The following is a 24543-nucleotide window of genomic DNA, read 5'->3' as shown; positions in this document are numbered from 1 at the left end:
CCACAGTTTAGTTTTGTATGTATATATGTATAAAAAGCCCACCTTCCTTTGTTTCACTTTTCATTTTCTGTCAAGTAACATCAGTTTGTTCTCCCTGCTTTTCCTTTTGTGAGGGTGTATAATTTTCATTGTTCATCTTAATCAGTTTAGTCTCTCTCAGTCTGTAGTGTTGCTGAGCAATTGCCATTCACTGTGTCTGCAAATTCTTTCATAGCAATTTTCAGATGCAGTGGAATTTGGCTTATTTTCTTTATAAATGAACAGAATATTCTTCACAATATAAGATATTAAACGCTGTATTCAAATATGTAACATCACATATACTAAGCTTTTTGTTTATCAAGTAGAATGTTTACATGCACTAAGAGAATTCAATGTATTGCGTGCCAGACATGAAGAAAACATCTTGCACAAGAATAGAATAACTTTGTAATTTTTTGTCAACAGAGTGTTCAGCAAGACTGAGATTGTAAAGGGACATACTTCCTGTTAAATAGTATTTGAAAGTGTAAGTATTAATTTTAATCTTTATCTTTCCTACACTAATCCCATACTGGAATTTTTTCCCAATATTAGTATGTACTTTGGATGTACAATCAATTTTGTAATCACCACTGGTAATTTTTAAAAATCTCCACTAACATCAGACTTTCAAATATGTATCTTATTTTGTCTAAAAAAGGAATTGTTGTGTTTATGTAGGTGTAAACTGCATGCTAGAGGTTAGGAAAGTCCAGAAAACAGATTTTCTCTGGGGCATAGTTGGCAACATTATTGTCTCAATTTCGTCATTCAATTGTTTTCTAGTTTTTCTCTCTGCAGAGGCAGCCTTAGAACAATTAAACAGCTAAGGACAGCAAGCAAATGCAGAGAATGAGTGGTCTGAATCAGTTTATGTTCCAGGCCAGCATAAGATATATCCCTAAACAATTATTTAAGAAATTCACACCCAGATAAGATTCAGGAGCTGGAAAATATATTAAAAAGATATCTTTTTTTCAGTGAACTGCCTTGTAGTGATTATGGTGGTGGAAGAAGTGAAAATGTAGATCAGACAAATGTTGAGTTAAAAACAGTAATCTACTTTTGGGTCACATACCTATTGGTAAATGTAGTATTTTTTCAGTAGACTCAGGGCTGGTTTATGCTAAGAACCATTAGGAATTCAAAAGGATACCAACTCTTCCACGTCTCCCTACAATAACATCCATATGGCTTTCTACATATTGTTGTAAATTCAAATCACTGAGGAATTTCATGCAATGCTTTTATCCTCTCACCTAACAAATCATCTATAATACTAAGTACCCTTCACATGGTATTTGTATTAAGGGGTCATCTACTGTTTTCACAGACAGCTATTTGTTACTGGCATGTTTAGTTTCTGCATATAAATAGCACAGATTTATAATCAAATATTTTTTTGCAAAGTCAAAACATTTAGAACTGGATGAAAAAGTGATTGGAGGCAAGTCTTTGCCATCTACTTTCCTGCTTCTCCATGGCCTCTTTTTAATGGTAGCAGGCCATCTATAGATTCTAGGAATTAAGTACACATCTACGCTGCTCAGAGGGCAGATAAATCTGCAGAGTTTATGCAGTGTTGTTTGAAGAATTTTTATACTCTTATTAGTAGATTTAGAGGTAACAGAGTAGGAGGGAAGGAATAAAAGCCTGCTGACTCTTCATGTTTGATCCCGTAAGTTCAGGCAGTTTGCTTGACCCCCCCGCCCCCTCCACTACTATATGTCAAAGGTGACATCTTTGCAATAGTTAAAGGTACTTTTTTCCTGAGCCTTGTGAAAAACATTAGGGCAGATGAATGAGTCAACCAGTCAGGGAAAAGATAATTTGAGATTTGTCTCTTAAAATGGACAATAGAAAATGTTTTTGTAGCTCTGGAAAAACAGGAGAAGGATATACAAGTACTTCCCACAGTGCTCCACCACATGCCAGCAATCTGTGGTTAATGGACTCTCAGAGCAAGGTGCAGTTCCATCTTTAATTCAGTTGCTGTCCTTTGAATTCTGCCACTTTAACCAATGAGGTTTAGAACCTCTATGAACTTTTTGCCAATATCATCCTAAGGCAGAATGCTTTTCATTTAGCCATCTACTGCAGAAAGAAAAATCTCCTTTGGATGGTTTCTGAGCAGGATCTAGGAAACACATGTGATCAGAGCAAGGAGCAGATTTATCACTTGAAGCTGAAACCTCTTGAGTATTCAAGTGCTTATCTTCTTCAGAATGTCAAAGGAAGTAAATTCTGGAAAGACCTTCAGATTTTGTGCTACTATTGTATGCTCTTCATTGTCATTCAATAGCAGTGTTAGCAATTATTTCAATTAAAGTTTGGCTGGATTTTAATTTCACCCTATTGCTTCTAAAAGACTTTTTTCTTTTTCACTATGTAAACTCTGCATGAAAGCATAAAGACACAGATATTAAACTTGTTCAGCACCTTTCTTTGATTTCATAGCTGTGTATGAGAGGCTGACTTATAATTTTTTCATTAAGGGTCTTGGATGACAAAGAGAGCTAGAAGGATTTCACATACACATTTGGAAGCACTTCATGTAACAAGCATCTGATTGCAAAGCTGAGCTTATCTTCCTTAGCTTATGCAACCCACCACTTTTATGAAGTTATCTGAGATAACAAAAGTGTGTTTTGTGAGGAACTTCACATGAAAAGAACTGTACTATTTCTTCACGTAGGACCAAGAGGGAATCCAGGGTTTTCTGATGAGTGCAGGCATTTAGAGGAATAGTTCTGCTCTGGGAATCTGGTGGTCAGGGAGGAAGTTTCTGCACTGTTGGTGGTGCCAGAGTGCAGGACTGACCAATTTCTTTTAGATATTCTGCACATGGGGCATAAATGTTTGATAAAGAATTTACTTATTTTTTAGTTGGGTTACATGGGATTTTGATCTAACAGAGAGATGCAGGAACAGGTTTGAATCAGAGTGCAAGTACAAATTGTTCTTAGCAGACTGAAGCAATTCTAGCATTCATTTGAATCAAAATAAAGCAAAAATCTCCTGAGCTCATCATCAAGACACCAGACATCCCCAGCACTCCAAAGGATACATGGGATGAAACCAAATCAAAACCATTGCTCTCCTCACAGGTCTTTTGCTTGTTTCTCAGTTTAAGTCCTCTATGTAACTTTTTTTTTTTTTGGCATATTATTTAATAATGAAGGGATTAACAGTTAGCTAATATCTGATATTGCCTTCCAGAGAGAGTAAAGGCTTCCTATGGTCTCCTTTGCAATGAGTTTAGACTCTGCACATCCTTCCCAGATTTCATAATTGTCCATGGCCATCTCCTCTAAGCCTTCCTTTGTAAGGGCTCATCCATCAATTACAAAGGGCAGAGAAGAAGAAAGAAAAAAAACCCCAACAAATCAAAATCCACAGATGTTTACTGAGCATAGAATACAAAATTGAGGACAAAAATTGTTAAATCCTACCAGAAAATTGGAAACAAAGGCTATTGCAACAGATTATAATATAAATAAGGATGAAAAGAAAAGGTCAGATAAGGTGCAGCCATTATTCAGGTCTTTATGTAGGTGTAGAGGAATGAAATATTTAAAAGGCCTTGGATGGTTTGGCTTATCTGTCAGGTTTATGTTCCTCTGAGAAAATAACTTCCTTGTTGGTGTAGTCCTGTTCCTCTGCTAAACTCCAGTAAATTAGTAAGAAATCTTTGTTATGCTCAGCTCAATGATTTCAAGATAATCTGGTTGTGCTTAGTTGAAAAGAAACATTTTGTAGAGCTTTACTTCATATTTCAGACTTACGGAAATGTGATGATATTCTTGAGATAATAGAAGGAAATTAAAGTGGAGGGGTTTTGTTTGTTTGGTGATGTTTTCCTCCCTCCCTGCCCCTTAAAGGTTTCACTTGATATTTGGATTACACTTCACAGTGTAGTGAGCATAAGAAACTATTGTTTTATGATTTCCTCATTTCAGCTCAACAGCATGTTTTAATCTGTGCCTTTTGCCTACCAGCTGTGTTATCTCATAAATACAAGAATTTTACTAAGGGATGTAAGCCTCAGCAAAAATATAACAAACAAACAATTTAAAGACAAAGTTTGATTAGCTGCATAAGAGAAAAATCGGAACAATTTACACATCTACCCTAACAAGCCTTTATCTTTTGTCAGCCTCAGACAATTTCTTACACCAAGTTATTGCCTACTGTTTAACAACAAAAATGAAGTGGTTTATTTGCCAGTTTCTTAACATAAGGTCCTGCACTTAATACATTTCAAGTAGTTAGACAAAAAGACAGAATAAAACTCATCAGATATACTGCTGTTTCAAACACCATCACCATTGTTTGGCCCAGGTGTGTTAGAGTCTAGCAGTTGCTCGTTCTTCTTTTTTCTTTTCTCTTTCTTCTGCCTCTCTCACCTCCATGTGATTAAGTTTAAAATATTTTAAAAATTAATTTGGAAATCACAGCATGTCAAAGCAGTTCTAAATAAATATGGTTTCAATTTTGAGTAAATATTTTGGCTGAGAGACAAGAGAGACCACATGATTTAGCAGTACACACCATTGGTGTGGTACTTAGAATAGACTGATTCCATGTTTTGCTTTCTCATTTGTCTCTTCAAAGTTCTTTACTGTGCTTCCTTCTATTGCATTGTAAGACCAATAGGATAGAAATTGTCTAGATTTTATGCATCTATAGTGGCTACTATGATGGTGTTGGGAACTCAGAGCCTTGGTATACTGTTTTCATGAAAAAATAAAGGTAAGAAAATTATGCTGCTGAAAAGCAACTTGTGGGTCACTTAACTAATTGAAATGCTTGAGCTGAAAAAAAAATTAAAAGTTTACTACATAGTTTGTCATATTAGGAAGAGAATAAAACCCTATACTGTACAAACAACTCTCAAAATAGCTTTTGCCATTTTTGGAACTCTAATGTCACAGAACAGAGTTTTCTCAATTCAACATTGCATCACATGTCCAGCTTTCTAACAACCTTTATCTGACACAGAACATGCTCAAAAACATACAAAACAAGTCCATGTCTCTGCTAATTTCTGTTAGCTCACAATCCAGCTGAGCTAGAAGGGAAAAATATTTCATGATCACATTAAGAAGACAAATCCTCCCAAAATTTTAGCAGTGAGAATTTAAAAAACTTTCAAGCAGAGTTACAGTTACTAATACTACAAGCAAGAATACTTTTGATCTTTAGTGTAAGTAGTCTGTATGTATGTATCAGTGAAAGCACCCTAAGCTTTTTTGAAAGTTTTTATGTTGAAAAATATTTAGATATTAAATTTACATAATTCATTAAAATACATTGTACACTTTCACTCTTATTCATTAGGGGTTATTTTCAATGACATTAGATATAAGAAGACTTACAAGGTCTTTTCTAAGTAGGAAAAAAGTACAAATTTAGAAGTTATTGAAATAATCCTCAAAGTATAGGAATTCTTGTCATAGTATCTCATCTCAACCTTTTCTCTATATTAACCCACAAAGTTCAAAACTAACATATGAGTCATAATTAACAAAGTGAATCAGTCAGTTAAGCACTATGTTTCCCAATTTTATTTAAGAATACAACCAAAGTTCTGTAAATATATTTCTTTAATCTTAATATTCATAAATAATTCTAAATTTAATTAACTTTCAAATCACTGCAGTCAGTTCTACTCACAGAGAATGGATGGGGAGCTAAATCACATAGAACTGTTTTTATTTTTTGTTGATTGGGTAAAATTTTCTTAATGTAGAGAAAAATATGGTTTAAAAAAGCAATACTTACTATCACTTGGTTAACCACTTCTCAATTTATTGTGATTCATTCAATTCATGAAGAAAAATGAACTCAGATGTTATGTCCAGAAAGATTGACTGATGAAAGGTAAACAGAGATGAAGAGAAAACACCAAACTTCCTGGAATTTAAATGAGGGCTGTTTTCACTGCATTCAATCAACCAGATTTATGAAGTGTTCCTACATTTCCTCCTCATCATCAGGTCCTAATCTGTCGGATTCACACTTAGTTTGGTGAGACTTCCAACGGGGCTGTGCACTCTCAATAGGGAGCACTTGCCAAATAGGAAGCCTGACCAAAACCTTTTAGATGTACTAAAAAATACTAAGGGGGAATGAAAGCTACTCTCAGTCATGCAAGGGTAATAGATGACATCTCTTAAAATAACCCATCTACACAAAACCAAGGCCCTTCATTTTTGCAGTTATTAGATGGTAAATGAAGGAAAAGAGAAAAGTGAGCAATTAGGATGCAAAAGTGGCTATTCTAGGCCTTGCACTGTAATTTCACTTGTACTTTAATAGTTTAGGTAAAGGTTTTCTACTGTCACTCTATAGGCATATGCTATTAATTCCTTCAAGTTTTAAAGTACAATCTATTTACTCTATGCTCACAGAGCAAGGAACTAATATTATTCCAGAATAATATCCTACTGTCCCCACATTAAAAAAATTATTAAGATGATCATGAAGGAACTGAAGTACACTACTCTCCTTTCCAAGATATGGTTATGCTTTCTTTTTATGTAGCTTATTCAATTTTCGTAAGGCCTATTCCCGGGTTAGCAGAAGTGAATCAACTCCATTAATTAGTTTTCCCTATACTGATTTAGGGCCTAAATCTTTTCCTTTTAAATCCTGTCTTCCAGCTCTACCATATTATATATTTTTTTGAATTTCAGTAGGAATTCCCTGCAACAAGATTTTCCATATCTCTAGCAGAATTTCCAACTTAAATAAGTGATAAAGCTACTACACAGTCCCTTATAATTTTCCATAAATTTCAGCTCCTTTTAAATATATGGAAGGTCATTTCCAATTCAGATAAATAACTCTGTCTAAGGCTTTTGATATATCTGGGAAGGAGACTTTCAAAGACAAACAGGAGCCAGGCACCTACATTCCAGTGATAGCTAATAGGCATCAGGCACCTGTGCCTTTGAAAATCTCTCCCCAGTCAATCATGTTTGACAATTATTCATCAAGTTTTCCTACTGTTGTGCTGAAAAAAAAGTGAGCTGACACTTTCAAGGATGTTCCTGTTCACAAGAGAAGCCAAATCCATATCGATCAAAGTGACATGTTTGTAGTGCAAAATAAACTGAAACATCTATATAATTTATGGCTTGTTATGTTGGGTGATAAACAGGTGCCTTAATTAAGTTTGAGATTCAGAGCCTTTTAAACCTAGTGCCGAATTTTATCACCTATAAATAAAGAGGTCTTTGGAAAGAGGAATAGATAAGCATGAGTATCGATTTTGGTTACAGATGTGGACATAAGTCCCAGCACTTACAGCAAATAATATACTGCTTGTGCCTTTAAACTACAATTACCTGCAGAATACAGTGTGTTCTGTGCTGCTCAAAAGAAGGGCTGAAAATGTACAATGCATGTTTCAGCAGGAGAGAAACTTAAGCAAATGCAAAGATGCAGTCTTTCCAGACAGCATCTGGATACAGCAGTAAATTTGTCCTCATCTATAGGTGCCCCAGGCCCTATATATTAGAAGTTCTGATAATGAGATTCGGAAGTACTTGTACATCTGAAGTACAGATATAAAGTGGAGGTTAGATCATAGGGCAGTTTCTGACATAGATAGGCACCTCAGTTCCTCCTTCATACAGAAAGGCTGGAGGCTTTGGAATTCATAGTGCACTTTTATATTGGCACATCCAAACATTTCTGCAGTGAATAATAAGCTTGCTTCTTTTGTAATTTTGCCTCTTATAAAGTGGATGAAAATAGAGGCACTGTATGAATATGGATAAAATTAGTGTTGCATAACTTTTGGGTGGATAAGGTCATTCTACAGGTAGGGCAGAAAACCAGGAAATTACAGTCAGGATTCCACACTACATATCAATAAATGTATTTCAAAGAAGCTTCATGAATTGTCTTTAGAATGTGCCCATATATCCCTACTGACTATAAAGAAAGGCTGCAGACTCACTTGAAGTAGAAGTTTAATTCCTAAATATTAATTACTTAAATTTTGTCAAGGAAGATTGTAACCTAAATAACTTTTGTAACTTTTACAGTGATTTATTGACATAGCTGGACAAAGAATCCAAAATTCTGAACTAGATTTTTTATAACTTTGTTTTATATTACTGTCTCTGGCCCACACATTAATAAAGTCTCTAGTGATGGTATTATATTTTAGACCTTTCTAGATTTCAGAGAACAAGGCATGTGCAGCACCTATTTGGCATTATTGGGACAAAGATTAACACAATAAGAAAATATTAAGAACTCAAGAAAAACGTATAAGATAAAGGATTATTCATCAATTATTTCAGGACAGACTTTTTCAGCTTCAAACTCTATATCAATTTTAGGCAGAGGTGTTCTTTAGTTTTGGCTTTTGGAGATGTCTAGTTTTCAGATTTTTGCTCTTATTCAGGCCTGGAAGTTAACAATAAATTAAAAACGAATGAACTGCCTTCAAGCTGAAAATATATTACCACATATCATCTCCAAAAAAAAAGGCTTGAAGTCCCTCTAATTCTTTGTCTTCACTCCCTCTCTTTAATCCTCAGACATCTTGTTTACTATAACAGATTTTATGTTGTCATTCTTTCCTTTAAGAGATGTAGTTTATAGCATGTCCCAAGCTAACTAACTCTACCATAAATAAGATAAAACTGGTGCTAGGCATTGCTGAGCAGAGAGCACAATCATTAAGAGAAACAGTCCAGTAAAGAAGGCAAAGTAATGACTCTATTTGGAATCTGTTTATTAGCTTTCTGCTTGAAAACTTTGCCACAGACATAATACCTCCAGCTCCGTAACCATTATGGTGTTACTAAACAAAACATGATGAAAAAATTATTTTGAAAAAAAAGAAAAATCCTACCTTGTTCTTTTAGTTCAGGGAAAAGAAACAATCTTTCTTCAAGTTTCTTTAGATCAGTGCTATTAAATTTTGAACTTTTAATGTCCACTTTTAAATTTTCAGTATTTGGAAATATTAATGGAGCAAATGTTAGTTAACTCATCTGAGTTTTGATAACTCTGGAAAGAAGACTTGGAGTCAGTTTTAATGTTGCTGAAGTTGTTTTCATGTTCCATTCTCATGTGAGCCCAAAAGGTTGGCATAGTCAATAGTATAAAAAAATTTTACAGGCCCTAAAGTTGTCAAAAGTAAGAACAAATATTCATTCTCTAAGATGCTTAATTTGGTTATCCTTGTTTTTCTGGATGAGGATCATTGTGATTGCTATAAATGGCTGATTTAAAAAGGTGAGATGACATTGGACAAGTTAAGAAATATTTTGCTATGGATTTGGCAAAAGAGTAATTTTTTTCTCAAAAGTAAGTTTTTCCTATGGTATATCTCACAGATTTTTTTAATCACAGGCAGATGAAAAATTTAACACAAAGATGCTTTTAAGGACAAAACATGAGGGAAAGAACTTGCTGAGCCTCCATTGACCTACCAGATATCCACAAGCATGACAAATTTGTCCAAAGTGAAGAATAATAGGTATGTAATTAAAAGTTTTTAATACTTTGAGTCTGATTTCCTCTCTTTCTCTATGTTATTAAAGAATGGCACCCAGTTATTCAGCAGCAAATGCTGCTCAACGGTATCAAATTATTTTTAAATGTCCCATTTTTGTGCATGTTACAGATCCTTAGCACATTATGCATAAAAAGACATCTTAGCAACTGTGTAGTCAAAGCCTTTAGCTCATGGTTAAATCAAATCTTTTAAATATCACACCCTTTGAGTCTTTTAAGTCCTATAAATTGTTCGAAGGATTTAAAAATGAAGTCAAGCAGCTGCTCTGCACTTTGTATTAACAGTATCTCTTCAAATGTGCTCATGTCTTCTAAAGTTCTACATCTACTCTGTGCATATAGCATATACCTGTATCAAGATGAAAAAGAATAGGGCAAATAACTTAAATGTGGTAGACCTCAACTTTCCAGATGTTTGAAAATCACAAGTTGTCTTTTGAAATTTTTGTTTTGTATTCTTACACAGAATATTCATTATACACATCTTGATATATAAAAAGTATGAATATAGCTCAGTTTAGTCTTGACTTCATTTTAATTATTTACAATTCATCATTGGTGGCTGATTGGAAACGCTAGTCATGATTCAGGAAGAGTTCTTCCTTTAGAGAAAACTGTTCAATACACTATAAATATAAGGATAAAAAGTAACAGTAAAAAAAAATTAGAAGAAAAAAAAAGCAAGTATTGTGGCTTTGCAGAAGACATGGATATTTCACATTCCGTAACAATTCTACACCTGCTCTTGTGAAAGGAAAAATACTTTAAAGCACTGTTCAAACTGATTCATGATTCTTGTTTGTCACCACTGAGTGCAAATGTATCAAAGGAAATTCAACAAAAAGATGCTCTATGTTATGAACACAGAGACACACAATTTTGTTAAATATCCAATAGACACAGATTGCTTTTGCTGCACTTTCTTTACTCTGTCTGTCCTCTCTGTATATTGAGGAAATGTAGTATTCAAAATCCAAATTGCATAGTGGGGTGTTTGAAAGCAAAATCTAGATGTTAATTTGAAATATTTTTTTAAACATCATTCCTTTACAAAGGTGAGGGTACTAAAATACATAAGATACATTCTTACATCTCTATATAAAAATGTCTGTCTGTATCTCACAGAAAAATAGGCTTGGAAAATACAAAACTAAAGCATTTTATCTTCAAATTACTGATTCTTACTACAGGTTAGAATATTTAACCTGCTATGAGTCATGACTTAATCTCCTTATCACAAAGCTCAGTAACTGAAAAGCATGAACTAGTGGGAAAACAATCCTGACATTAGCTGTGTTGGTTAAAGCATGATGCTGATAATATCGAGACTGCAGTTTTGATCCCTATATGTGCCATACACTTAAGAGTTGGACTTGACAATCCTTATGGGTTCCATGCAATTCAGAATATTCTCTGGTTCTTTGCTATTTATTTAAATAGTGAAAGCAGTGCAAAATTAGAAATTTCTCTTTAGTAAAAGGTGTGAAAAAATGCAGTTCATTTCTCTGATTTTCAGAGTTTTCTGCACATCTCCAGGTATATTGATCTGAGGTAGTTTGGAAAGGTTAGGGGTTGATTTTCATAGAATTCAAATTATTTTCTGTCTTAAATAATAGTGGCCTATTCATTAACTATTATAATGTTCATGAGCAAGTCTGCTAAAATTGAAGAAAAACATTGAGTAGTTTTGAGTATGTAGAAAGATCACTCATAATAGGGAGGTCATATGACCTGGTTCACCTATTTCAAAAGAAAAACACATGCTCTGCATTGCACATCTGTCTTTGTATAATATCTAGCAAGCAGGGTTCTATAGGAATCTGTGACTGGATGCAAGTGGCTTGCTGAAAGAACAAGAAGAGGAAGATCTCATCTCAGTCTACAAATTCCTTGTGAGGGGAAGAGGAAAGGCAGACACCCATCTCTGCTCTCTGGTGACAGTGACAGGACCTGAGGGAATGGCCTGAGGTTGTGTCAGGGGAGGTTGAGGCTGAATATCAGAAAAAGGTTCTTCACCCAGAGGGTGGCTGGGCACTGGAATAGGCTCCCCAGAGATCACCGCACCAAGCCTGACAGTGTTTAAGACAAGTTTGGATAATTCCAAATTCCTTATCAGGTTTGATTCTTTTAAGCAATGCCACAGCATACATATATGTCAGTGTTCAAACAGCTACATTACCTGAATGTACATATTAAATATTAAATACAACCATAATCAAAGGAAGAAGCATTTTTAAGAAAGCTGGCCTAATCTAAATCTCCTTCTACTTAGAGGTGTAGGTTTATATTTGGACTTCACAGTTCACTCTGATTTACATAACTCAGGACTATGTAATTCTACATGTTGCAACACTCCTTTTCTATTTTAAACCAGAAAAATAATTTCTTATCCTTAATATCTACTTAGAATGACACATAAAATAGTTGACGCTTTCCAGCCCAGAATTATCAGGCTAAGGTAATAATTAGAGTAGGATCAGGTAAATTAAGCACTTTTAAAGAGAGATTCCTTAAGTATACACAGTTTAAAAAAATTGTCTTACTCTCTGTGGTTACAAGAAAAATTGTATTCAAAAGATTGTTTACAACTACATTCTCTCTGTTCCATACATAAGACAAAGGACTTGTTTCTGCTACCTGGAGTACTTCCAGCACAACTACTACAGGAGCCACCTCTGAAGCTGAAGGAATTATTGTTATTAAAAGCTATGCAGGATCAAGCCCCCCTTCTTTATTTAAACCTTTATTTAAGGAATTCATTCCACATTGATGAATACATTACATGAACTACAACTGGACCTGTCAAGGGAGTAACTTGCATCAAGCTGGATATGAAACATTTTGCAGCTATCTGAATCTTTTGATCTGCTAAGAGAAATGCCAGGTCCCTCCATGAACACGACAGAGTGCTGAGCCTTCACTGTCCGGCAAGACAATACATAAAAGGCGTTTTTGCTCTTCCCCCTTCAAGGGCTGTCTTCTCATACCTCTATCATGTTTTGATATTTTTCTTTTGCAAGTCAGTTACTAAATCTTCCAAAAGTCTTTTCATTGTTCTTCCCAAGCGGAATGTGCTGAAGGAAGCAATGTGTGCAGTGCACTCTCAAACCCCTGTTTCCTGTTGCCCCCAGCTGTCCCGCACATTGTTAGGGTATGTAAATAATGCAGACAAACCAGGCATTAAAAACCTATCTCTTCTCTACTGCCTGATGGATACATTTAGTAAATAGTACCTTTTGCACTGCTGTACATCTGTCACTTTTGTCCTCCACTTAAGCCTCAAGTTCTACAGATGGAGGGGCAAATACAAATAATGCAATGAGACCAAGTACTCTGAACGTGCTTTTAGTTGTATTTATGCATGATAAAGCAGAAGGAGTTTATGTATAGAAAAAGAAAGGAAAAAAAAAAAAAAGATGGACTGTTTAGTGAGTTCTTTGCGGCATTTTTGAAAACAAAAACATAGATTTTCAGGACACCAGATGTATGCTTGAAAAAGTAAGCCTAGATGGTATGTCAAATCACAGTCAGGTTTCACCCTGTATTTTTATGAACTCCTGATTCTCATTTAGCTGAAATAAATATTTTAAGACAGCAAAGTCTAAACTGAATGCTATTCACCTGCACACTACTCACTGGCACTATGGGGCTTCCCATTCACTCCTTAATCCATCCAGCTGTGAGTGCACTCTACACTGTGAATTGGATGGTCACTCTAAAATGTTGTCCTGTTTGTTGTAAGAGCCATCAAAGAAAAGTGCTGTAAAAAAGAAAAACCCTTATATTACACCATAGTGAAAATGGAGTCCAATATAAATGGCAAAGAGTGTAGGTAGTACAGCTAAATAGCAGTCTTGCTATTTAGGCTTGCTATTGTAAGACAAGAATTTTTAATGGAATTTTAGCAGTAATATATTTATACAATAATAATATATTATTTATACAGAAATGTGGAGAAATGTCCCAAAAGGAACACCTTTATAAATAGATTTAATTTGCTAATTATAAAAGTGTACAGAGTTGATTTAGGCTGTGTTACTTTGCCAGGCTCCAAAACCTTCATCTGATCTACTTGTCATAGTTTTGTTTTTTGTTTTTTGTTTTTTGTTTTTTTTTTTCAAAAATCTGTATATACAAGCAAAGCAGACAGTAACACAGAACATCCGGAATATGGAGAACATATGTTGTCTGCTTCGGGATGTTTAACCCAGATTTACAAAACAGAGTTTAAACCACAGTCTCAGGTTCCCTAAGATTTTCTGAAGCAGCTGTTGAAACAATAAATAAATAAGCTTGCCTGAAATCAAATCAGTGGACAGGAGAATGCTTTATACTTTTGACTTTACATGTTAGATGCGTAGGGTTCATATGCTTATGCCCTCAGGAAAAATAAAACCAAAACCAAAAAACACACACACACATGCAAAAAAACCAAAAAAGCCGAAACAAACAAAAAAATGCCAACAGCACAAAAAAAAACCCCACCACCCCAGAACAAAGCCACCATGGTTTGTTTTTGTTTTTTTCATGCAGACTCCTAATCTAGACTGTTCAGACCCACAGCATGCAATTTTCCTCTTGTACCAGGAGATCATTCTAAATATAATTTGGGAGGGTAGGGCATCTACTCTTTGATAGATAAATACTGATATTGCATATCATGTCACCAAGCAGATATGCAATACATATATACATATGCAATCTCAAAATTATTCAAGCCGCAAAAATAATGATGCACTAACTCTAATCTTTATGTATTTTCCCTGGAAAAGAGAGCCAAAGAGAATACAGAATCACATCTACTACCAACAGGTCCAAATATCAAGCTTTCTGCTAGACCAGTTATAATAATGTTTCTCAGATTTATGCTAACTGACAACAAAATAAATATGTCTTTCAAATAGTGGTCTTTTACTTATAAAGAAGAATAATGTATTTTAAAACACGTACCTGGTCTTGTCCTGCACAGAACAAATGTGACCATACCAAAAGTCCATGACACTGAGCACTATGTGACAATTTGTGAATATTTACAGTAGAGTATTTCCTATTCTTTTCATATTGGTTTCCCACTATGCTGTCCTATAAAAAAGAAACATACCATTGTATTTAAAAATGGTACACGAGATTTTTCTTCTGAGTTTATTAGTCCTTTATTATTATTTTTTTTTACCTTTAAGTAGAACTCCAAAATGGTAAGAGAGGTTAAACCACATACTCTGTTTTAAGCTTGTTTTTTGATGCTTCCCACTTTACATGCTAGAAGAGAATAACTATTCTCTTTTCACCTCTGCTTTACCTTCACGCTATATAAACTAAACTTGAAGGATGAAACCACAGCGTATGTAACACAGAGCGTTGAAAATTTCATCCATAAATGCTGCTTATGGTCATATTGATGCAATCCAAATACACAGATTGATTTAACTTCATTCTGCAATGTATTGTTACACAGTTTGACCTCTCATAGAGAGCGTCACAGAAACCTCAGATCTTTCTGTCTACTGCCAAGGATCGTGTATTCCTATTCATCTTGGCTTACGGAGACTTGGCATACAAAAAATTAAAGTGGTGAGCTGTTACAGGTTTTAGGAAATTTAGGAAGATTTGAACACTTTCTGTTGCATCAAACTTCGTCATTAAAATAGAAAAAAAATCTAACCTACAAGGAAAGAGGTGTGTTAGGGGCTGGATAACAAAATCAGATATATGTTATTAACTACTGTTTCTTGCTCACACATATACTCAGACAAAAGATTAACTACATAAGCAATTCCAAATTACTTAGTTTTGTTTAGTTCTTGCTTGTCTGGTGTGGTGGTCGTGTAACATTACATATTTTGGACTAATAAAATGTATCAACTGCTCAGCCTAAGAATATCCTATATAGGTTTAACAGTGAAGGGAATTAAAATATAAAATAGCCTCAAACTCTTTCTTTAAGAAACTATTAATAAAAAAATAAAATCAATGAGGAAATGTGAAATGTTCGTTCATTGTGGAAGAATAGTCTTCATTTTAAGGGAAATAAGTATATGCAACAGCCTTCTCTAAGTAAGTATTTCACTCAAAGTTGACCCAGATTTTATAAAAGTCTTTATAAACTAAATGTAACCTATTTAGATCTTTTAGACTTAACATCTTTTAATAGTTAGTTTTTTGAAATTAAGAAATAAATAGCAAATACCATTAATTCAAATGCAGTTTATCTTAAAGAAGAGCACATTTATCTCTACTCAAAAATTTTGTATAGTCTGAAATAGTTGAATTGAATTTTTTTCTTTTTCTTTCTATTCCAATAAGGTTTATTAAAATTCTTCCAACTCTGCATCACTGTATGTAGAATCTAGTGAAATAATCTTTTCATGGCAATCTTTATCCTTCTCACTTTTTCAAAAAGTGATCCTTTTTAAAAAAGGATTCATCCTCTTTCAAAAAGGATGAATCTCAGTGTCAAGAATAAATTCAAAAGCACTCTTCAAGTCTCATGTTAATGAAAGAGAACTCATTTCCTTACTACTTCCAACCACTGGATGTGTTTTCAGAAGTTGTGTGTATTTTCAAAGAAAACATATTAACTTTAAATTCAGCATAAAATGTCAAGACCTCCCAATTCATTAACAACAAACTCTTTTGGAATCAGCAGGTAACAAGACCAAAGTAGATATTAAATTTAGTTGGAAGGCAGCAACAGGTTAGCTACTGGTCATCTAAGACAGCTCTGTGGTAGATGTCTCATGATTTCAGATTCTAAAAAGGAACACAGCACAAGAGCTGGTTTAATTACAAACACTATCACTATCTCTAAAGGACTACACTACATCAGTGCAATTCCCCAGATGATCATGATGTTACTTTTCAAATATAATGCTTAGTGGCAAACTTAAACTTCAGTTCCTCTGCTAATTTCAGCTCTGAAAGTATTTCTGTTCCCAGTGTCTGGCAGTCTTTATGAAGCCAATGACACCTCAGCCTAATCAGGCAAACCACCTGTCAGTGTTTCTGTAATCAGTGTGCAGATTGCCTAAACCAGCCCATGTAGTTAAGAACCTTGCACAACTGTAAACATTTCAGTGCTCAGTGGCTCCCACAGGCATCCCTTCAAGAATGGTGTTAACAAAAGCTACTGTGCTACAACAGGCATGATCTACTGAATTCTCCACATGGTAGGTGTTGTTGGTATAAAACAGACTTAATTTGATTGGTCATTATATGATTTTCTGAAGGAATGACTTATGATTTGCCAGAAAAAAAAACAGCAAGTGCTATTCAGAGAGCTCCGGGCAGAGTAATTTTTATTATGTTCATGTACTAGAACCTCATTAAGACTTATAAAGCTATTGCGAGTAACTCACACCCCAAATCACATTCTACACAGGAATACCACAACACAACTTTCAAACTAGCTTACTTCGATTTGAGGATAGGAAAGGGAGTAAAAGATTAATTGAAAAACTAAGGAACTTATCCTTTTCTCACTAAGTATAAAGTATATGTGGACACGTTAATTTCCTATTGTCCTAGGACACTTTATTATGTCTAGGGAACTGAACTCTGGAAAGTTAGAGAGATTTCATTAAAAATGTTAAGAGCAATTGGATATGATAGGATTTAGGCATCTTTGGAAAGGTTTATTGAAATTCTATTAAGTCTATGTAAGATTGTATATCCAGACAGAACTGGGAATTTCATTTATTAGTGTCCTTAATCTTTCAAAGGCTAGTTGAGTAACTAGGACTTGAAGAGACAAAAAACTCTTAATTTCTTTTTCTCTGGAAGACAAGAAACATAAATGAACCACAGTTTCAACAATAATATTGTTTTATTTAGTTGTCTTATTACATGAAAATTAAAATAATTATAATTTAATGAGAGTATTATTCGGGGCCATTATTTTCCTATGTTCCCTTCAGTTACTTTTTCAGTAACTTGGTGGTTGCTGATGGATTTTGTTAATCTATCAATCTGAATTCATGTCTATTTTGCATGAAAATGCACCTTCATATTCAGAAATAATTACAGGAATTTTCACAGACACAGGCCTAGCCACTGCTCTTTATGCAGAAATAATGCAGGTGAGACAGAAGTAATCACCACAAGTGCAGGCAGAAGACAAGCCTCAAGCAGCATTTGGATAATGCTTAAGGCAAGCTCTTTAGTGGCAGATAGAGCAAATTCAGGGGACCATGTCTTGCGTTGCCATATATCTATAGGAAAACAAAAAAAAGTGCTGGACAATTTAAACACAGAAGCAGAAAAGAAGAAAATGAACTAAAGCATAAAACTCATAATAAAGCACTGGTATCTTAAGATGCAGTTACTATTAATTTTTGTGGATTTATTCCTTTTTGCTTATATGTTGTCACTTGCAAAAGTGACAAGCATTTCAAAGAAAACCTCTGAGAGTAACTATTACTACCTTCAGTGTTAATAGTACCTAAATCCATAAATTTCAGCTGTAATTTTTACCACTGTAGTCATAACAATTTGTTGCATTTGTTCACATTTTACAAAAAAACTTTCTTTCAATATCACATTTTTGTACACAATTTTACTTAATACTTGATTGTGACACATTCAAACCCAGAAACTATGTTCTACCATGCTTTTAGCATTTCTGTATAATTTTTAAAAGAAATCTTAATATAAACCATGGAGTTTTGCTTGCATTATGAAAGTGTCAGATCCAGGGCTCCAAATCTTTGAAAAACTACAGAAAATATAGCAGTCCAAATAAAGTGGAAGGGGGATAGCAAGGTAGAATTGCGAAGAGCAAAGAAATTTCAGGTGACAGACCCTTGTCTTGTAAGGTTCCCTCTACATAGCCCTGAAATCTCAGTGTTTTCCATAAGATTTTTTTAATTAAAATTCAGTTATTTCTGTTGTCACTCATCTGCCTATTGAAAAACAGTAAAGGCCTGAAATATATATTTATCAACTGCCAGTGTAAAGTGAAGGCTGACTTAACTAAAGGATTTCAGACCTTTCAGCTTTCAGACTCATAATACAGTATGGTTTTATGCTAAAATACCTATAGTGTGCAAGGAGTGAACTAATGCTTCTGGATAACATTTTTTGATGCTATGTCTGCCTCTCCAGAGCTACTTCAAGGATAATAGTCTAGAGATGAAATCACCCTAACCACATGTATAACAATTAACAATCCAAGGTTATAATAAAATATCAAATCTCATTTAAGTAAATATGCATTGTGAAATTTGCACTAGAAGTAGTTCCATTCAACTTTGCTTCCTGTTACTAGTGACTGACCACATCTGTCATCCTGTTGCCAATACTAAATGAGCTCAGAGTGGTGTTACAATAACTCCAGGTCTTGTCTGTAAATTCCTGAAAGCCTCATGCAGTATCATCAAGGGGACATTAAAATAAAGGTTAATGTCACTTTTTATGGTTAACTAGTTCTGTAAACAGACCAAAGGGAAAGTAGCATCTGAAACCTGAAGAATTTATTAGTCTGACAACCACAAGGGAGTACCAAATACACCTGTCAAAGCTGAGCTTATCTTGTGTGAAGGAAGTCCAAAGACTTGTTACAGGAGCAGCAAAACGAGCCTTACTGCTCTCAAGATAGCATTGATGAAACAAAGATCTTAGCAGTAAACTACACACAGAGGTGAATAAAATATAAAATTAAAATATATAATTGTATAATAATAAAAAGTATAATTTCCAGGCTTAGTGTTGATCTTTGCAGAATTTTTTCTCTAAAAATACATGTGTATGCTAGAATAGGGGGAAAAGATTGAGTTTTCATATCACAGAGGTTCTTCAGAAGTTATGATTAATGAATTCACTTCAGTGAAATTTTGAACTGACAACTATACAAAATCAGCAATGCCATAATGGTTGAGCAGGAAATATCATATGCAGTATCAGGCAATAATTGCTATTCTTCATGTGGATAGATTATTTAATTGCTTGTCATGTATTTAATGTATTTGTTTTGCATCATATGCTTACTCTTTGGCTTTTCCAAACCTAGCCAAATGAATTGACAATCGGAGCGTTGCTTTGTTTTCTTGGAGTGGGAGGGTGCACTCTGATTTTATGAAATTAAACTCACTAATAACTTGACCCAATTTTTACACCTTGATGTCAGGGTACCGTTTCCTTATGTACCAAGCACCTTCTGGCCTAAACATCCTACAGTATTGCACTCCAAATACTATTTGGAGCATGAAAGTGCTACCAATAAGAAAATGGGAGCAGGTTGTTAAAGTCACCAAAGTTTAAGGAGCTAGAAGGACAGAGTGAACCTAAGACTCCTGCATAGGAGATTCTCATGAAAATTAATAGCTATTTTGGCCACTGCATGGTGACATCGGCCAGACTTGGTCCAGTAATTGCTAAGTGTGAAGGATACCCCACTGAATTAACAAGGTTTTGCAAACTACATCAATAAAAACCCCATAATAATTCATATAAATCCTGCAAATATTAGATTGCTGAACATGGTATTAATGAAAAAAGGAAAAAAGAGTCTTGTACAATAACTTTACTGAGTTGTATGTACATACATACACATTTTATTATTTATTGCATAAAGTTTATTGATTTGTTTGGGCTTTGGGTATTTGCTTCTGTAGTAGACAAGTGTTTTATGGGATGAATAGATGTATGCAAGGAATATTGCTAGTTCAATATTTGACAAATATATTCTCTGTGGACATATGAGTCACAGTTTTGATATTTAAGGAATTTGATTGAAGCATATCTGTATTTGGGCAATAATTTAATTTATAAGGTGTATTTCTAAACACAGATGTGACTTACTAAACTTGTGTTGCTGATGATCTGTATAATTTGATGTATATGGTACTGTGAATTCTGTTTACTGAAAACCATACAAACCCCTACATAGTAACCATGTATGTGGATTGCCTGTTTATCTAATAGATTACAGCTACATAAACCTTTATCTGTTTTCCTTTAAATCCTTCAGCTCAAAAAGGGTGGAACAGGGTCAGCTGTACAGGTCCTTTAAATGTATTTCCTAACTGCTTACACCTCCTATTCGTGTACTTGTCAAGATCTATCATGTAGGAGCAGGCCCTAACTGCCCTTCTGGGGTCCCCACCCACACATAATTTGTCTATTGACCCAAAAACTGCATTTAAGTTCAGAGTTTTCGCCGTGCCTGAGCTGTGCTCTAGCTGTACTCTGTTTCGCCTTGCTGCCTGGTGAGTGTGGCTGAGCCTGGTGCTCATGGACTGACTGCACCTTTCTGTTGTCACTGGACCTATTCTGTTCATCTTGCTCGTGGATGGTGGGACTGCAGCCCTGCTATTCGTGCCTCTGCTGCTGTGATGTCATTAATTCCTGGGCTGCCTTCTCTTGAAGAACAATCTGCTCTGCCACTTCTGATGCTTTCCCATAATGCTTCACAATAAAACCAGGCCCCTTCCAGAGCAGCAACATTATAATTGTAAGGTAAACTCACAAATTCCTTGCATACACACACACACACACACACACACACACACACACACACACACACACACACACACACAAAAAAAAAAAAAAAAAAAAAAAAAAAAGGCAGCTTTTTTTTGCCACACATATTTTAATTCCACTTTGGAATGTAACTTTCTGTATTAAATTGATCTGTACTGAAGTAACCTGCAAGTGGTGTTTTTCATATATTTTTAACTATGTGGGAGCATTTCTATTTTGAATTACATTAATAAACAAAAAAAAAAAACAACCAAACATTAAAAGAACAAACAAAAACCAGAAAACATTGCTTCTTTTGCTTTAGGAGGATTACTTTCCCTTTGAGAGTTGTGGAAGATTGTAAGGAAACCTATAACTGTGCTCAGGTACAAACTGTACCTACCTGTTGAAGGAATAGGAAACATATTGAATTGTTTTCCAGCAAAGAGGCAAAAAAAAAAAAAAAATCACGTCTGTGGCTGTCTTAATTTTATTATTGTTGAAATATGCTCTCCAAATTAATACTGAAATACAACTTGCTCTAAGGTGCATTTACTGACTGAAATATAAGCCATGAAACTGATCAGCAGTTGGGTGCCTCAGATGAGAAACAGGATAGGTTTATTCTTGGAAAGTAAAAGCAGTTCCAAATCTGTTGATGCACTGTGTGACTGTGTGTCTGTTATTCCTGTTTTTTTCTTGAATGATAAATAGTGATGCATTGACAGTAGTGCAATACACCTGACCAAAGTTATCTTGTTAATGGGTCAGTGGCAGAAAGATGAGGTGTGAAACTGGATTTAGAATAAAAATAATGGAGTCTAGAACAAAGAATAGATAACAGCTGCTTAGCTAACTTTACACTTCAAAGTCACAGAGGTCAGTTCATCATCTATGGGAACCAACAAGTTAGGGTTAAATCTTGTTTGTACTTTTCTTCCTTTTGTCAAACTGTCTTGTGACTGAGTGTGCTTGGGTTTAGTTTATACATCATCCATGGCAAGGACCTAGGGCAAATAAGGGCAAACTTGCCATTTATCATCTTGCAAACAGTATCCATACCCTTGTAAACATAAGATATGGAAACCAGTTATAACTTTTAAAATCCCAGTTGTCAGGCAAGATCCACATAGAAAACTATTTGACTTCACTTGTGCAGCTCATAAATGCTTAGATCTCTATGGTTTGTCCAAGATATCTGTTAAAAAAAAACCAAAACAAACAACAACAACAACAAAAACAAAGAAAAGACCCCAATGCCACCCCCTTCCCAGGCCCCAACCCAACTCTTAATAAGGGTAGCTGTTGTGCAGGTCTAAAACCTAGGAAAAAAGCAGTAACACCATTTACAACCCCACTCTGCTCTGTTCTTGTAGAGTCTCACTGAGTGATGCAATCCAGGATATTCACGCCATTAATACTATTAAGGAAATAAATTAGCCTAAGCTTGTTGCTGTTTGATAGATATTAGTGATCCTGCAACTTTTTTCCTCTCAAGTGGAATTATTTCCTTAGGAAATGAGGAAGTGAAGAAAAAGACAGAAACCAATCATAGTGTTAAAGTAAACACAGGACAATTGGACAATGAAAGTATTAGGGGCAGATAAAAGCCCAGTTTGAAGGAAAAAGGGCTGTGTGGCTACAGAGTGGAGAAGCTGTGGAGTGCCAAGAAAATTATTTGTAGAACCATAAGCAAGTATTATGATGAGTGTGCATGCCATATATTTGATATTGACAAGAAGGGTCTGAATCTTTGTCTTCTCTTTTATGAAAAATTTCATGCCCATGTAAAGCAAATTTTTCTCCTTAATTTCAACCCATATCAACATAACTTAGTTTCTAAATCATTCTGATTGGGTGCCCCTAAGCCAGTACCTCTTATCTCATCTGTAGACTTCAATGAGTCTGCACACTACCTCGCATGTGGTATCTTTGCCTAAGTTTAATTATCTAACAGAAGTCAAACATTTTTTACCCATGAATGTGTGCCTATTGGGGCAGATTCATGTGTTAAGCCAATAATATTCATTCTACTGTAAAATGTTACTGAAGTTAATGGAAGAAATAGCCTAGGAGTGATGAGTGTTGAGGGAAGAAATGGAGACTGAAAGCAGCAGACTGAGAGAGGAGAGTATAGCTGTGTTTCATCTGCTGCCTACCTGTTCTGTACTCCTAGTTACAGCAAAACTTGTTTATTTTTCCCTTTTATCTAACTGCTATTGTAATTAGACAAACAATTTGTATTGTGCTTCATAGTATGTATCTATCAGTGATTTCCATAAAAGTATCAGCACCCAGAAACATTTTCTAATGAATTATGCCATGATGAGATATTCTGCAACTGACTGTAGCTTTACTATGGAGAAGTAATATCCTTTGTAATAATGCTTATGGGCTAAACATCTGAGAGAAGAAACTCTTTTTTTCAAGGCAGCTGCTCTAGATTGAAAACTTAGATCATTATGCAGTTTTACTTGACCATTATACAATTTTTTTTCTCTTAGAGTGTACTTGATACAAAGTCTTGGTCAGAAATAAAGCATTGCATTGGCATGAGTTTGTCTAGCAAAATCTGATTACCTGTGTTCCAGTCTCTTCAGACTTCTAAATTCCAGCTAAGGAAGAGTTAAACTTTGCATGTAATAAGCAGGAAAACAGCTGCTGAAATGTTTAATTACTTCAGAGCTAGATCAGGATCTAACTGCTGTTTCTGTTGCATATGCTCCACAATAGCAAGTCTGAGGGGGCAGAACAGGCTACCAGCATTGTACCTGCCCAAGGTCAGAGTAAGCACTTATTTTCACCAGTAATTTGAAAGGGCAACCTAAGTAAACAAGCATTTATTACACTAAAATTTATGTCCAAGTACATCACAAGGAAGACCTGACATACCTTATAAGAACTGCAACACTATCATGCTGCAGAACTTCATCAGTTCAATGTGCAACTTACATGAAAATAAGCAAACTTATCTACAGAATGTATATTCTATTATTAGTAGTATAGTCAAAATAAACTAACTGACAACAGGATTTCTTAAATCCTCTATAGTTCATATGCTTAACTTCATTATGGACAGAAAAGACAATTGTAAACCAGGACATTTTTACAGGACTAAAGCATTCATTCCTGATGTAGAGCAGACTTTCCTCTTGAAATGCTCTCTAATATTTATTATCATTAGGATCAGAACAATTAGTTGGATAATGAATTATTGATGAAATGCCTAATAAAGTAGAACTGTACAAAGACTTTTAGAACTCCCACTTTTGAGAAGTTTTGAAATATATTTGCTACTAACTTTAGAGTCAAAATACTAAAAGAACTCATACCAGGAGAAGCTAGCTATGAAACACATTTCAGTAGGTTTTCAAGCTAAATATGGATCTTTTTCACAGTCCTTTTCATCACTTAAGAAAAGTCTCACAAAGTTACTGAAGACTAACTTCAATCACGGTTGGATTTTCTGCTCTTAAACCTAAAGAAAATGCCTTGGCATTATTTTGAGGTAGTAGAAGAAGGTAT

General features: G+C 34.8%; 1 long non-coding RNA gene across 2 annotated transcripts in view; it reads left to right on the top strand.

Annotated features, from left to right (window-relative positions):
- Positions 1-24543, top strand: part of LOC136291791 (uncharacterized) — a 47711-nt gene that overhangs the window by 12054 nt on the left and 11114 nt on the right. Inside the window, exons 5-6 of one of the 2 annotated variants that reach the window (XR_010721726.1) lie at positions 448-508; positions 9400-9526. This is a non-coding gene — a long non-coding RNA (uncharacterized lncRNA). Of the gene's footprint in view, positions 1-447; positions 509-9399; positions 9527-16640; positions 16731-24543 lie in introns of those variants that run through there. The other variant, XR_010721725.1, reaches the window with a different exon arrangement.

This window comes from Chamaea fasciata, unplaced genomic scaffold (genome assembly GCF_029207755.1).
Source record: "Chamaea fasciata isolate MVZ Bird 193981 ecotype frontalis unplaced genomic scaffold, bChaFas1.0.hap1 SCAF_7, whole genome shotgun sequence".
NCBI lineage: Eukaryota > Metazoa > Chordata > Aves > Passeriformes > Sylviidae > Chamaea > Chamaea fasciata.
This window is presented reverse-complemented; position numbering and strand designations above follow the sequence as displayed.